Source organism: Lonchura striata, chromosome 8, assembly GCF_050655825.1.
Source record: "Lonchura striata isolate lonStrDom1 chromosome 8, ASM5065582v1, whole genome shotgun sequence".
Classification (NCBI taxonomy): domain Eukaryota; kingdom Metazoa; phylum Chordata; class Aves; order Passeriformes; family Estrildidae; genus Lonchura; species Lonchura striata.
Genome location: NC_140710.1, coordinates 4,951,646 through 4,965,648, shown reverse-complemented (window position 1 = coordinate 4,965,648; position 14,003 = coordinate 4,951,646).

Here is a 14,003-nt window from a genome sequence, read left to right as displayed (position 1 = left end):
TGAGAGAATGAATCCTGAATTCTGAAATTTCTATGAATTGCTTAGGACTTCCAGGGAAGTGTCCTCAGTCCATCTCTATTTCCAAAGCAAGTGTTGTTGTGCCACCTGGTTTGGGGGCTCTCTGCAGCCACTTCTCATCACTCCTGCTAATTGGATTTTTTGATCAAACCTTTGTCTGTGCTGCTGCTCATAGACACAATAACTGTCTGTGGCCAAGGAGAGGGGTAGAGTTATTTGGTTTGTGAAAAAGAATATGGGACCAAGAAGGAGTTCCAAAGGTAAGAGGAAAGGACTCAGAATATAGTTAAGTTTTCCAAGAATTTGTGATTCTGGAACAAGTAGCAGAGCCAGCAGGATTTATATTAAATGTATTAAGAAATATATCCCCAATTCAAGTGAACATTGTTAATTCTCTGGTAGAAAGAGACATGGTGAGGCTTTTTCCAATAAACATCACTAATTTGGATAAAATAAACCATCTGTGGGGCTACAGTCAGTAAAACTGGCCTGGTTTAAGAAAGCTCACTGCAATAGTGACCCAATGAACTGTGCATCAGGGGCAGGATTCAGTCTCTCCATCACCAGGCTCCAATGGCCCAGCATATGGAAATGTTCAGCTTTCTCACTGTTCTTGTCTGGCTAACAGGCTTGACTTGTGTGAGTAGAAATCTAGAAAACATCTTAAAATCCTATGAGAACCCCCAAAATTTTTCAAGGCATGTGTTCATAGGGAACATATGTCAGGGATTATGTCTTTGTCTTCCGTATAATCTCTGCAGAATGTTATAATGGATCAGTTTTTATCTCTCTTTACACACCCCAAATTAGCAGCCAAATCTAGAGTTTGGAAATAAAATGGGCTCTTTCCTGTTAAAATTCATTATTGCAATAAAAACCCCCGAACACATTAACTTCTCAGCTCTTTTGTACCAGGTCATTAATTGCTCAAAATCTCCTGGTATTGTCACAGAATTAATGATTGCTCTTTCAGAACACCCAGTCTCAGTGGAATTACTGTGCTAGAAGAACCCACTGGTTTGAGTTATTTTATTTTTATCCAAAGCCATCTGTCCTAGTGCTGAAGCATCAGATCCTTTCAGCTATGAAATTCTCAGCTGGCACAAGATCTCCCCACCATTTTACCAAGTTAATTGATGGCACTCATGTCCAAGAGGAAGGTGGTAAGTGCCATCTGATGTGCCTGACATAGGGATCTCCATGAGGAAATCTCAGTGAAGTAACCTTTCAGTCCTCTCTTCTGTTCTGCCTTTCAGAGGATATGAAGCCTACAGGAGCAGAATCTGTATTAGATATGGGGCATTAATAAAGATTTCCTCTTGGAGAAATTGGCAGTAAGAATTCAGCACAAACTGATCAAGTAAATCTCAGAAGTCACTTGTACAGCCCCAAGGAACATTAAATTAAATATACTCCACATGGAAGATGGGTAAAACAGAAGAGGCCAGCTCCTATTTTTATAATGGGTTTAATTCTGAATTTAACCACTATTCAGATTTGCTTGTTTTTAAATTAGTCCCATCCCCTTCCCAGATTATTTTTTAAAACTTATTCACTGTGTCACAGGAACTTGCTGTAGGTCCATGATTTCATTGCTCCTAGAAGTGGACTAGGGATGGAAATTGAGAGTCAAGGATGAAAACCAGTGGAATTCAATATCATTCTGAGCTTGAGTTTTGGCACTGGTGAATCCATACACAGAGATTTCTTTGAAATAACTCCTCTGTGAATGTTGGTTATGCAAAGAAACTCTGATATTATGCACCAGAAGAAACATATTCAAGCGTCAGTGCAGACACTGAAGTTTAGTCTGAAATGTATGCTGATATTTTTTAAACCCACTCCAAAACCTACAGAAAAAGTTAGGTATTTTAAGCAATATTTTAGAATATTTTAAAAGGAAGAAAAGAGCTTATAATTAACATCTCTCTTAGTCTCCTGTTTTTTCTTTTAATTTAAAAACATCTGGAATCCAGTGTTGACAGATAAACCCCTTAATCTCTTTACTTACATTAAATGTGCTCTCCAAATCCTATTTTTCACTTCTAATTTAGTGGCATTTGAAAAGGCTGTGTGGGGAAAGTGAGCCAAAGGCCAAATTATTTGCAGGAGGATTGGTGCAGCGACTTCATTGTTGGAAACACACCTGAAGAACGAAGTGGTGCCCACAGACAAACCTCCTTTGGGCTGCCCACCTCTGCCTTGGCAGCTGGTGGGGGGTGAAATCTTCTATGATGTCTTGGTTTGAAAAGAGAGGTGTCTGCTAAGGAAGGCAGGAGCCTTCCTTGAAATGTAAAATGCAAACCCCCTCCCTCAGAATTATTATGATTTAGAATTAAAGGGGCTCTCAGGCAAAGATGTGGGAAGAGGAATAACAGTTATTTACTAGGAAAATTAAAAATACAAATGCAATAGTAAAAACAAAACAAACAAAAAAACCCCAAAAAACCAAACAGTACCAGAGTCAGAGCAGGCTCTGACCCCCTGTGTGTCAGGGAGTGGCAGCAGTCCCATCCCAGGGTGGCTCAGCCCTCCTGCAGTGCCAGCTGTGCTGCTGCTGGAGCAGGATCCTGCACATGGGGGGAGTTTTCCTCTGGAGCTCCAGGGCTGGGGGAGATGGGCCTGGGCTTCCTCTGGGAATGCAGTGGGGAGAAAGCTGCTCCCCTGGGAATGCAGGGGGAAGAAAGCTGCTCCTCTGGGAATGCAGGGGGAAGAAAGCTGCTCCTCTGGGAATGCAGGGGGAAGGAAGCTGCTCCTCTGGGAATGCAGGGGGCAAAGGCTGCTGTGCTGTTCCCAGGTCAGATTGTATCCAGGTAGGAATGTTTGGCTCCTCCCCTGGGCAGAGCATCTCCCCGTGGGATGATGGAATTTTCTCAGCCATGCAGGGACACTCACTGGCCATGAACAGAAGATCTTTCCCAGAGGGAGGATTGGTTGTGGAAGAGATAAAGAAACTGCCCAATGAACAGAAGATAACTGCCCCAGCTCTGACAGACGGTGACAGAACACACACCCCCAGCCCAAGGCACCCATGCACAAAACCCAGGCTGCAAGAGGGTTTATAACTAAGCTGTGTTCAATTCATGGTCCCTTTATAGGTTCCTGTGCAAAATTAGTGCTGCATGGACAATTCCTCACTGGCCTTTGGCGATTTGGAGCTGCTGTGGATGAACTCAAAGCAGCCCCATCCTCATGGGAATCACTTGTAAGGTTGCCAAGGAAAGCAAACTGTTTAGTGGCAGTCACTTTCCAAGGGGCTGTGGGAGGTCGTTTGGCATCTGACACTGTTAATATCTGACATTAATGGAAGGCTGGGTGACAAAAATCTGGCATAAAATTGCATTTAGAGCTGTGAAATTCAAGATTACTTGCTAGGCATAAGCCTATGTTTTCTGGCATGTTCCTCCCATGACAAACAAGCAGGAACCATCCTGTTGATATTCATCTCCTAAGAAATTATTTTGTTTAATCATCTTTGCTTGGTGGCAAATGGCTGTCAGAGGTGACTTTGTCCAAAGTAAATCTGCTTTTTCTCTTCATTGGAAACAGGCACATAAATCCCTTATGATGCTGTGAAATGTAAAGGACACACCCCAGTGCTGTTGGGAATGGTTTGGATTTCCTTGCTGCTTCTGGAGTTTTTTTCCTTAAAGCACCATCTCCTGGAATCAAGAGGTCCTGTGGTGCTTTTGGAATTAAAATTTTGTGGAACTGCAAGCTACAGGAAAATGCTAAAAACCATGTGAACCATATATAACAAAAGGCAAGTATTGGGAATATGGTGGTTATTGGTTTTGTTGGTCTGTACATGGAATAATTTCTTTGGGAGTTGCAGAAGGATTGAGTGTCCTGACACTTGAGTGCTTGGAGTTTCCAAGGCTGGGGGAACAATCCTCCATGGAGTGGAGGGAGAGCAAACCCCTGTTCCTGAGACACATGGTAGAGAATGGAGAATGTCAAGACACCTGCACTGACATTTTTAAGGCAAAAATCTCAATTTTCAGTGTTCTGTCCCACACTTCATAAATGAATAATTGTGAGACATTTTAAAGAGTCTTCACTTCTACTTCAAGTCAGAAGGTATGTCAGTAAGAAACAGTGACCAGAACTGAAGAAATAGGAAAAAATCCTTATGGATGTTATTTCAAATTCCAAAATTAATTTGTTTGGCCTATGTTCAAAAGCTTCCCATGTCAGCTTTGTGGAAACACTTGGGTGCCAGTGTTTTACTACCAAATGAAGATTTTAAAGCTCCAATACTTTCAGTGAGTCACTGGAAGTGAATTTAGTAATTTGGAATATTTAATTCAGATTTTGCACTGTGTTAAGCACTGCAGTCATTCAGGTGACAACATCATAAACCTGAGTTTTTTCCATTTCCCTTAGAGAACAGTGGAATATTAGTCAATAAACAGGGTCTGGCATTCAGAGGAAAAAAGACTCAGAATTCTCTAACTTGAAACAGTGGAAATTTTAGACAGTGAAGCTATTCCAGGAAACAGTGAGCTACTGTGTTTGTAATATTCATAATTTGGAAGGACCCAGAAGGGTACTGCTAATGCATCTCAAGCTGTTCCCAGGGAGCTGACAGAGAGAATGTTAGAGAAGCTGCAGGCAGCTCTTGTTTTTAATAGAGATTTTATGTGTACAAACATATATCTCTTGCTGGTATCCCTGCAGCTAAGATGTTAAGAACAAAGCCCTGCTCATCTGAAAGCACCCTTCGCAAATATTTAGATCTGGATGGCAGCAGATTCAGTAGGGAAGCTGGAAGTTCTGACAACTCCAGGTTTATCAAGCAACTAACACTTAATCCATGCCAGCTGCCTGTGGTTTCCTTCCTACCACTGCCAAACCAATACTAAATATATGTTTCATATTAGAAATAAATCTTTTAGTATGCTACAACATGGTCATGTCTCTTAAAGTACGTAAAAGAGCGAGGAATCAGACTAAACTGTGGATTGTGGACAGTTTTCCTTCAGAACAGAATTTTGTTTTTCTTAAATTGGGCTATTTTTATAGTTATTGTCACCATCCATGACTTACTGGGACATGAATGGGGAGGGAAGAAGACTGGAGTAGGGCCTGGCGTGGTGGTGAGGATGTGTCTGGGAGGGAGGGAGAGCAGGTATGGAAGGATTTAGGAATTTGCTGATGTAGGGCATGAACAAGGGTGGCTGTTGAGGCCATAATCCAGCATTACCCTCCCCACTCTCATTCCTTTCACTTCCTGCTGACCTGTGTGCATGGTGGCCTAAACAATTATTTTGTCTCTGTTTCCCAAGAGGCATTTCTCCCTCGTTTTCTCAGGGTGAGCTGAGCTGAGCCGACTCCAGAGGCTCCAGACCTGATGGTGCTTCCCAAACCCTGCAGCTCCATGCTGGTCAGGAGGGATGAGTAGGTATGAGGTGAGGAACTGGAAAGAGTCAGAGCTAAGCCCAGGCCTGCTTCATTCTGGGCTTGGTTACATAAATCCTACACTGCCCTTTCTGCATGGAGACAGTGTCCATGTGAAATTCCAGAAACAACACCACCGGTGCTCAGCAAGGGTGGACCTGACACAGGATCTCTGTGATGGCGCAGGGGTGGAGCAGGAGAGCCATGGAGACCAGTGCCTTTTGTAAATCCCTCTCTAAAGCAGCAGGTTACATAATGGTTGTGAGCAATCCTGGTGTTTACACGAGCCATTACTGAGCTCTTTGGCAAGTGCCCACCTGCCACAGCTCAGCCAACACAACCAGCCAAGCGCTGATCTCACATCCCCACAGCCCCACTGAAATGGATTTATCTGCATCTGAGTGAGGTCAGGAGCTGGCCCAGGATCCACAGGAATGGTCAGAGTTCGTGTGTGAAGCTGCTCACAAATCCCTGCCTCTCTGCTGCTCTTGCAGGCTCTGAATCCTATTAAGGCTGCTTTGCCACAGCTTTTGGGTTGATCTAGCAATTGAAAAATATTATTCCTAGTTGTCAAAACAGAAAAAAAAAAGTGAAAAAAATATGGATTTCACATCCCTGCACAGAGCTTCTGGCTGCTAGCATTCTTTCTTCACTTGTAATGACAAATAATACTAACCTTAAGCATTTTGCTTGGCACTTGGGATTGTGTTTTCTGCTGTCATTACTCAGCTCAGAACAGGGAACAGTTTGTAATTGCTGTTTTGGTTTTTTTACCTGTCTCATGTCCAAAAACAAGGCTAAAGGAGAGGATTAAAGGCTTTATTTGCATGGGAATAAAAGCCACATCAGTCACGGGATCCTGGAGACCAGGAAACATCTTGTTTTGGAAGACAGTAGAAAGTATCTCTGTTATCTCACAGAGTATTGTGAGCTGTGGGAGGGTCCTTGATCAGCCAAGCACTATGCTTTTCTTCAAAATTATTTTATCTTACGTTGTGTCCTTTTTTTCACATCTAACCACGCAAAATTCGCTCCCAGGGTTTTGTTTTCCTAAGGGCCTGCAAGCAAATAAGAGAGAGAAGCAGAACAGAATAGAAAAGAGGAGTTCCTGAGTTCAGGTTCTGCCTGGGTGTGGCACCAGTGATACCAGCACCACCAAGGTTCTAGAATCAGGCCAAAGAGATTGTCACAAGGCCAGAGAGGTGGTCATAATGTGACAGCAATAGGTTGTCTGCTGCTGTGTCATTTGTCACCTTCTCTGGATGAACTCAGTGGGCAGATAAATGTGCAGTGCTAACAGGGACAGACCTCCCTGATTGTTGAGCCCCTTCTCTGCACGCTGCAGGATGGACAGCCACGTGCTGCAATTTCATTCATAAATTCTTCAGGCCCAAGTCAGTTTGCACAGTCCAGTGATATCCTGCAATTTCAGCACAGGGTGGTCCTTTCAGTTTTCAGAATAACACTACAGAGTGTCTTTTAACAAAATGGATGTGATATAAGCAATTGCTGCATTGAATATTTCACTGCTAGACTTGTAAATATGCAAACCCATCTGGCTGGACCATATTTTAAGAGTAGGGATGCTAACTGATGTTATTAGGAAGCATGGGAACATTATGATGTGCTGTAAATTGAACAGGGATGTTCTGCACAAAGAACTTTCCATCCCAGCCACATTGGAGGCAGTTCTAGGAGCAGTTTCTTCTCTTTCAAGGAGAAAATGATACAAAAGCTAAACCTAAAAAATCTTCATGGAGACTGACCCAGCTATCACCCCCCAGCTCTCTGATTTTGCAATAAAGCAGAAGCTGATCAAACCCCGTGGAGCTCTTCAGGGTGCAGGGAAGTCTCCCACGTACCACAGATATTTACTGAACAACTTCAATATCTTGAATCAAAACAAATGGGGCAGCTTTATCAGTAGACTTTCCCTGCTTTTCTAATCCTGTTTCTCATGCAAGCTCATTGTAATAATCCAGGCTGGATGTTGTCCAGGCACCTGGTGGATGTTGTCATTCTTCCATTGACTTGACAATGGAGGTGTGGGCCAAGAGTGAGAACCTGGAAGAATAATTGCCATGACCAAGAGGGGTGGGAAAAGGCATCGCTGGCAGTTTTGGAGGTAGTAATTACTAAGAGCCATGCAGAATCCTGTCCATCTCTTTCTGGGTGATTGAAAGGACTCAGCTCTGCATGCCATCACTGGGGTTTTTGGCTTGGAGAGGCATTTGGAAGTTCATTCATTACTTGTTAGAATCCCTCCCAGTTCAGCTGTGCTGAAAGCGAAATATTTACATTAGAAATAACATCCTCACTGCCAGTAACTGAGCTGCCCATTGTAGAACCTGTGAGGGAAATGAAGTCTTTATAGTGCTCTTTGCTCTGCCATTTTGTTGATCACTCAGACTTTACTCCCTCGGTACTCTAATACATGTGTGACCTTCAAAATAAACCCTGAGCATGGCAGCAGAGCCAGCTTTTTTTTGCTATATAGAATTAGAGTTTCACATACTTCCCTTTTGAACACCACTTGAATTTGTGACCGGGTTTGGACCTTGGCTGTGTCCTCTCTCTTCAGACTTTCTTACTTTCTGCAGATTTATTTTGCCCTCCTAACATGATTTGAGTCCAAACACTACATCACAAATGTGGGCTTTTCGGCAGCTCTCCAGCTCTCTGTTGAACCTTTCTCTTTTGCCTTGCTTTTAATAATTCCAGTCTATGTGGACAGAGCTGCTGTTGCTTTTAAGGCATGTCTTGTTGAAGCTTTGCAGGCTCCTTCAGATTTGCCCAGGACTCTGTTATAAAAGGAGAAACTAAATCTCTTATCCATTCCCCTTCCAAATCTGTGTGTTTCTCTTATTTCCAAACACTTCATTTAGAAAGCTGGCCAGAGAAGCCTGAGCTAATGCCACGTGCCTCATGCAGTTCTGTTGTTTAGTCCAGGCAAGCTTTGCTTTTGTAAACTTTTTTAGAGATCTAGAATTAAATGTGAAACATGAGTCGAACAGTTTTTGAATGTGTTTAACTTGGAACACTTCGTAGTTATGATGTCCTGATTCAATACAGGAGAATGTACTTTTTTTGCCCTTGAACAGCTTTGGAAGATGGTTATCAACTGGATAGATATGGACTTACTCATCTTGCTCCTGATTCATTCGCTTTGGTTGCTCCAACTTCAGCAAGAGAAACCAGGAAACTTGGCCAAAGAAACTCGGCCAAAGAAACTCACATTTCTATGACTTCCAAAAAAAGCCTGGATCTGCAGGAAATGTACCCTTTTTTGAAGGAGTTTAGAGCAGACAGGCACAGAATCCACTTTGGCCCACCATTGTAGCAGAAATGTTTTATGCAGACCAGGTATGAGGGAATTGAGCACAGCCATGTTGGAAAGCTCTTGTCTGACCCATAAACCTGTAGACAAACTCCATCAGTGTTTGATATCTGCAGAGCCACAGGGTGATTTGAAAGATCCTTTTGGACCAGATTTCTTTAGCCTGGTTCTCTCACCTCAAGGGTGTCTTTGTACCAGACAAGTCCCATTTATACTCCAGTATCTGATCTGTTTGCAGCCCTGTTGACAAATGCTGCCTTTTTATCCCTCCGGTTTCATCTTAAGTTTTGTCTTGCACTGTCAGAGCTGTTGTGCATCAAGTGAACATCAACAGTGTTTGCTTCTGGTCAGCCCTGCTCTGCAGAGCGAGAGGATGTCCTGGCTTTTACGGTTTAGGTAAACTCCATCAAAGAGTGCATTCCAACCCTCAGGGAAAATTGCCTTCTTATGGCCCCTCCAGTGCCTCTGGAGCTGGTGTGTGCTGGGCCAGACAATGGTGCCAGTCTCTGCCCTCATGTTAAAGAGATTTGCACCACAGGTAAACATTGCTTATCATGACTTCCTCTCTTCCGAGTGCGGCACGGAGAACTCGTTTTGGCATGGAAAAAAATAATGGTAATCTACAGCCCCCATATCTGTCCTCTATCAAGGTCAGAGCATTCCTGACCCAAGTTCTGGCTCTGATGCCTTGGAGGTCTGTGTGTGCTCTCTGGTTTAAAGGTTTTCTGCAAAAAAAAAAAAAAAAAAAGCTATTCAAAACTCGGAATGAAAACACAGAAAAAGCAGGGCATGGTCTGTTATCCTAAGTCAGCTCGTGGAAACTTGCTGCCAATTGACCAATATTTTCCACTCATCTGAGATAGTGATGGAAGTCAATGTTCATTTATTACCTCAGCTGGCCTAAAATGTCACCAGTGCTTGTTTATCTCGGCTATGCACCTCATGCAGCTACAAGCTGTAGCCTTGGCTGCTTGACAGTGCAAAGCCAAGAGGGACTCTGTCTGAAGTCATGTTTTATTCAGTTGCCTCTGGCCAGACTCGTTCTGTTACCCTTGTACAGTCACGTTATTTGTAATAGTTGGCCAAAGATGTGCCTGTGTGCATCAGGAACGGCTCAGAAAGCCACAGTGGAAGTCCAGGACCTGGTGTCCCCACCAGGAGAAAAGAAGTTGTGTCCATGTGAATGGCTCTCTACTGGTTATCTGCAGGTGCTGGGTCCTCTTGTGAATACTTCTGGCCTTATCTGCACTGTCTGTGTGGAAGAACAGTGCTAATCTGATCAGCTTTGGCAAGTTACCAAGTGAGACCTCTTGTCATAATCCAGACTTTTGGTTTGGTACTCGCTTGGCTTTCAACAAAAAGGTTCTCTTTTGTGGGAACAGAGTTTATGTGCAAAAGCTCTGATTAAACCATTTAGTTACTCTTTTTTAAACAACAAACCTGTGTTTGGTTGTTACAGTAGAATATTGATATTGATGTTTCAGCCTAAAAGCAAGTTTAAAACATCTTGTTTTGGAATTTCATATTTTTTCTCCCACTGACAATCATTCAGATCCCAGCTCTGGACACAGAGATGTTTTCTCCTCATTTTTGGAGCTATGGACACACTTCAGACTCTGAACGTGCAGAGTTTTTCCTACCCTATAGATTTTGTCCTTTAAGAGATGGACAAAAGTTAAATCTATGGCTCCTCCAGATTTTGCCAAAGTTTGGATTTATGCACAGACAGAAGAGCTGGAATTTTACTCTTGTGATTAGGTACTGCTCTGCATTTAACCTATGCATGTTTTTGAAATGGATCTAATACTAAGGCAACCAGAAACAGAGACTCTACAGGTTGGGCTTCCCTGAGGACCTTGTTTGAGATGGAGAAGTTCAAATGTTCTCTTGGAGAGGAGTCCAACACATTTCCTGCCTAAGAAGCCTTCACTCTTTAAGCTATGAGAATGGCTTAGTTACTTCTATATATTTTTAAAAAAAAATTTGAATGTATGGGAGTAAAATTCCCATTTTGGCTCAGAGAGTTCAGGGTTTTTGCCACTGCTTCTATTATTACTTCATTATGTTCTTTCTCTTCATGATTCTTTTGCATCATATTGTTGAGTTATGACCCCCCGTGTCTGGTCTGCAAGATCATTGCTTTGCATTTGTGACCAGCACTCTCCAAATTTCAGATCTTTGGTTTTAGCAGCCCTTAAATCTCTTGTAGTTTATTACACTGTTCATTTGAATATCCTTCTTGGTTGTTCTATGCTTAATCCCTTCAAAGATTTTCCTTTTTGCTTGTATGAGTGTCACATCACTTTGTGGTCAGCATGTGAACAGACCAAGTCATCACCAAACCGGCCCATGGCTCTGGATTCGTGAGGTACCTTCACTGTGGAAGGTGAAGATTTGCAGAGTGAGATGCTGAAGGGATTGATGGCTGTTTACCAGATCAGTCTCACCCCATAATTAAGTAAGGATGTTTTTTTAACCTGGGTGGTGGAGTTCTGCAGGGGTCACTGGTGGGGTGCTTGTCACCCATGATGTTTATCACCTAAGGTTTTTCAAAACAGACTGAGAACCTCCGTCATGGGAGAGTTACAATAGTGTGTTTGTCACTCTGTCTGCTGGCAGCTGTGGCATGAACAAGACAGGACATCATGGAGGGGGTGGGTGGGGGTTTTCTCTTGCAATATTTTCTGTCTTAGTCTTGTGTGGTCCTTGCCAATGTGTGTTTATTTCGCTCTTCACATCCAGTGTGGTCTTCTTCTTTATTCAGAGAAATAAATTTCTGCCTGTCTAAAAGTGCCTTTTCACCTGCACAAAGTTGAAGAACAGAAACAATGTTAATTTGAGACAGAAACAGAAGTTTTGGGTCCTCTACCTTTGCTTTCTTCCAATGATCCTGAAATTATTTTATTAATTCTTCTAGCATAGGGAGAAAGAAAACATGAGGCTTAGATTCATGCACACATGGCAAGCATAGCTGTGATATTAAGTCATGTAGTCTTTTATGGGAAATCCCTGGATGCTTGCTGGAATATTTTGAAATTCTGTTATCACCGAATGGGTAAGATTGGAAGGGGCCACAGTGGGTCCTCTGGTCCAGTCTCCCTGTTCAATGGAACTCCATTATCAATATTCAGTCCAAATATATCATCTATCTATCTATCTATCTATCTATCTATCTATCTATCTATCTAGTTAGCTATTGGGGCACAGAAGGGGAAATAATGAAAGAAACCAGAATAGATACCTCCTGCATCACCTGGTGACCTGGAAAAAAGCTTAAAATGTTGTTTGAACTCAGGAAATTTCAGGTCAGGGCTGTAGTGCTCCATCATTGTCCTTCCTCATCATTACAGATTTATCTGCTACGTCTAACTCCAGTAACAGTCAGAATAACATTTTCTTGGTGACAGCATAATTTTTCTCCTTTCTTGCTTTTCACTGGACAAATACAACTTGCAACCACGGCCCCAGGGAGCCAGTAAAATGTAAAACATGGAGTGGTGGCTGTGCTTGGGTAAGCACAGGTTTGTCTCAGAACCTTTTGTCCATATTTGTCCTCTAAAATCAGAATTTGTAGTAATCCATCCCTTCCCTAAAACTGTCCCTGCCTGGCTAATGTTTGAGACATGAAATGAAAGGATGGATCACTCCTGAGGAGCAGAGCTGTGTCTGGTACTGACTAGTGGTCTGGTGGTAAATAAAATCTTGGTTAATAAAATCTAGTGGTGAATAAAATCTGGGTAAACCAACCCAAATTCAAAGCAGAGTAAACCCCACATTTTCTTTCAACTACACTGCTGGTATTGAAGTGTGGTCTGCCTCTGCTGTGGTAATTTTACTGGTGAGGAACTGGGGAAGTAGGAAACTGTAAACCCATTTGGTTCAGATAATCTCTTACATGAACTCTGCTGTTGAAGAGAAGGGAAAAAAACCCATAAACTATTTATTTAGAAAGTGCAGCTTGTTCCCATTTGTGACCAAACATATTAAGAAGACTGAGCTTTGTGGGGGCATTTTTGAATGGAGGAGGAGAGAACCCTGTAATCACAAAAGCCTGTGAAATGAGATTCCTTTTCCTAAGGAAAAGAGCCCACTAAGAAATTTAATGTACAAGTCATGTAGCACCATAATATTGACCTCTCTACTGACAGTTGGTTCAGCTCCCCTTCTCCTGCAGAGCTTTTTTCTTCAGTGTTTATTGCTCTTCTTTCATGGATTCTCCTCTGTTTTTATCTCTCTCATCTCCTCCATTTGGAGCATGAGGGAAATGAGGAGAGGAGTTCTCCTTTTAACTCCATCTCCCTGTGATCTCCCAAAAAAACTGATGTAGGCTGTCACCTCAGGCTGGAAGAGAGGCAGCTGTCACCTCAGGCAGTGGGAAGGGATCAGCAGCTGGGTACAGGGAGTGATGGGCTGGACCTCTGCAGCAACAAGAGAGGTCTTAGTCACACCAAATGTTTGTTGTTGTGACAGAACAACCGCAATCCCAACGTTTACAGTAGGAAATGCTAGGTAAAAAAATTATGGTCTGGACTGTACAGGAAAGTAGAGTTTGACAAAGTGTTTCCTTGGGTCTTAAAAGCTACAGAACTCTTCATTTATTGGAGGAGAATTAGTGTGAGGCAATATAAAAATGTTAACTGCAGAGGCTTTCAGAGGAGCTTTAAAGCTAGGAACTTAGCTGCCAAACAACCCATCATCTCTATTGCAGGAAAATGCAATGGAAGAATTTATTTTCTGCTGCTAAATTTCACTCTTGCACTTCTGGGAGGAGTTGACATTTTTTATGCTGGATTAAGGTGTTCCATACCTCAGAGAAGAAATGCAAGGGCCCCATTTTTGGGAAATGCACTCCCCTGTGCCAGTTCACTTGTACTAAAAGTGAATATGGGCCCTTTGGTGGCTTAAACCCACCACAAAACTCAGCAGGAATAAGGGATTGCAAAGAGTAAATGTCATATTGAGTAATGACTGCTGAAAGAGAGGGCTCTGTTCTTAACCTAGTTAGGAAAAATTGAGGGATAATATTATGGAAGGGGGAAGAGGACATTTCATGAGATACTCCTAGAATAGTTGTGTGTTGGGATGGCTTTTCAAAGGAGCTGATTTAACCAATTCCTTCATCCCCACAAATGTTACATAAGAACCACTGGCAAAACTAACACACACACACACTTCTTGTACAAAGGACTAAAAACCCAACCCAGATGTTTACAAAGCAACCACAAAAGACCGGAAGAAAAACAAACAT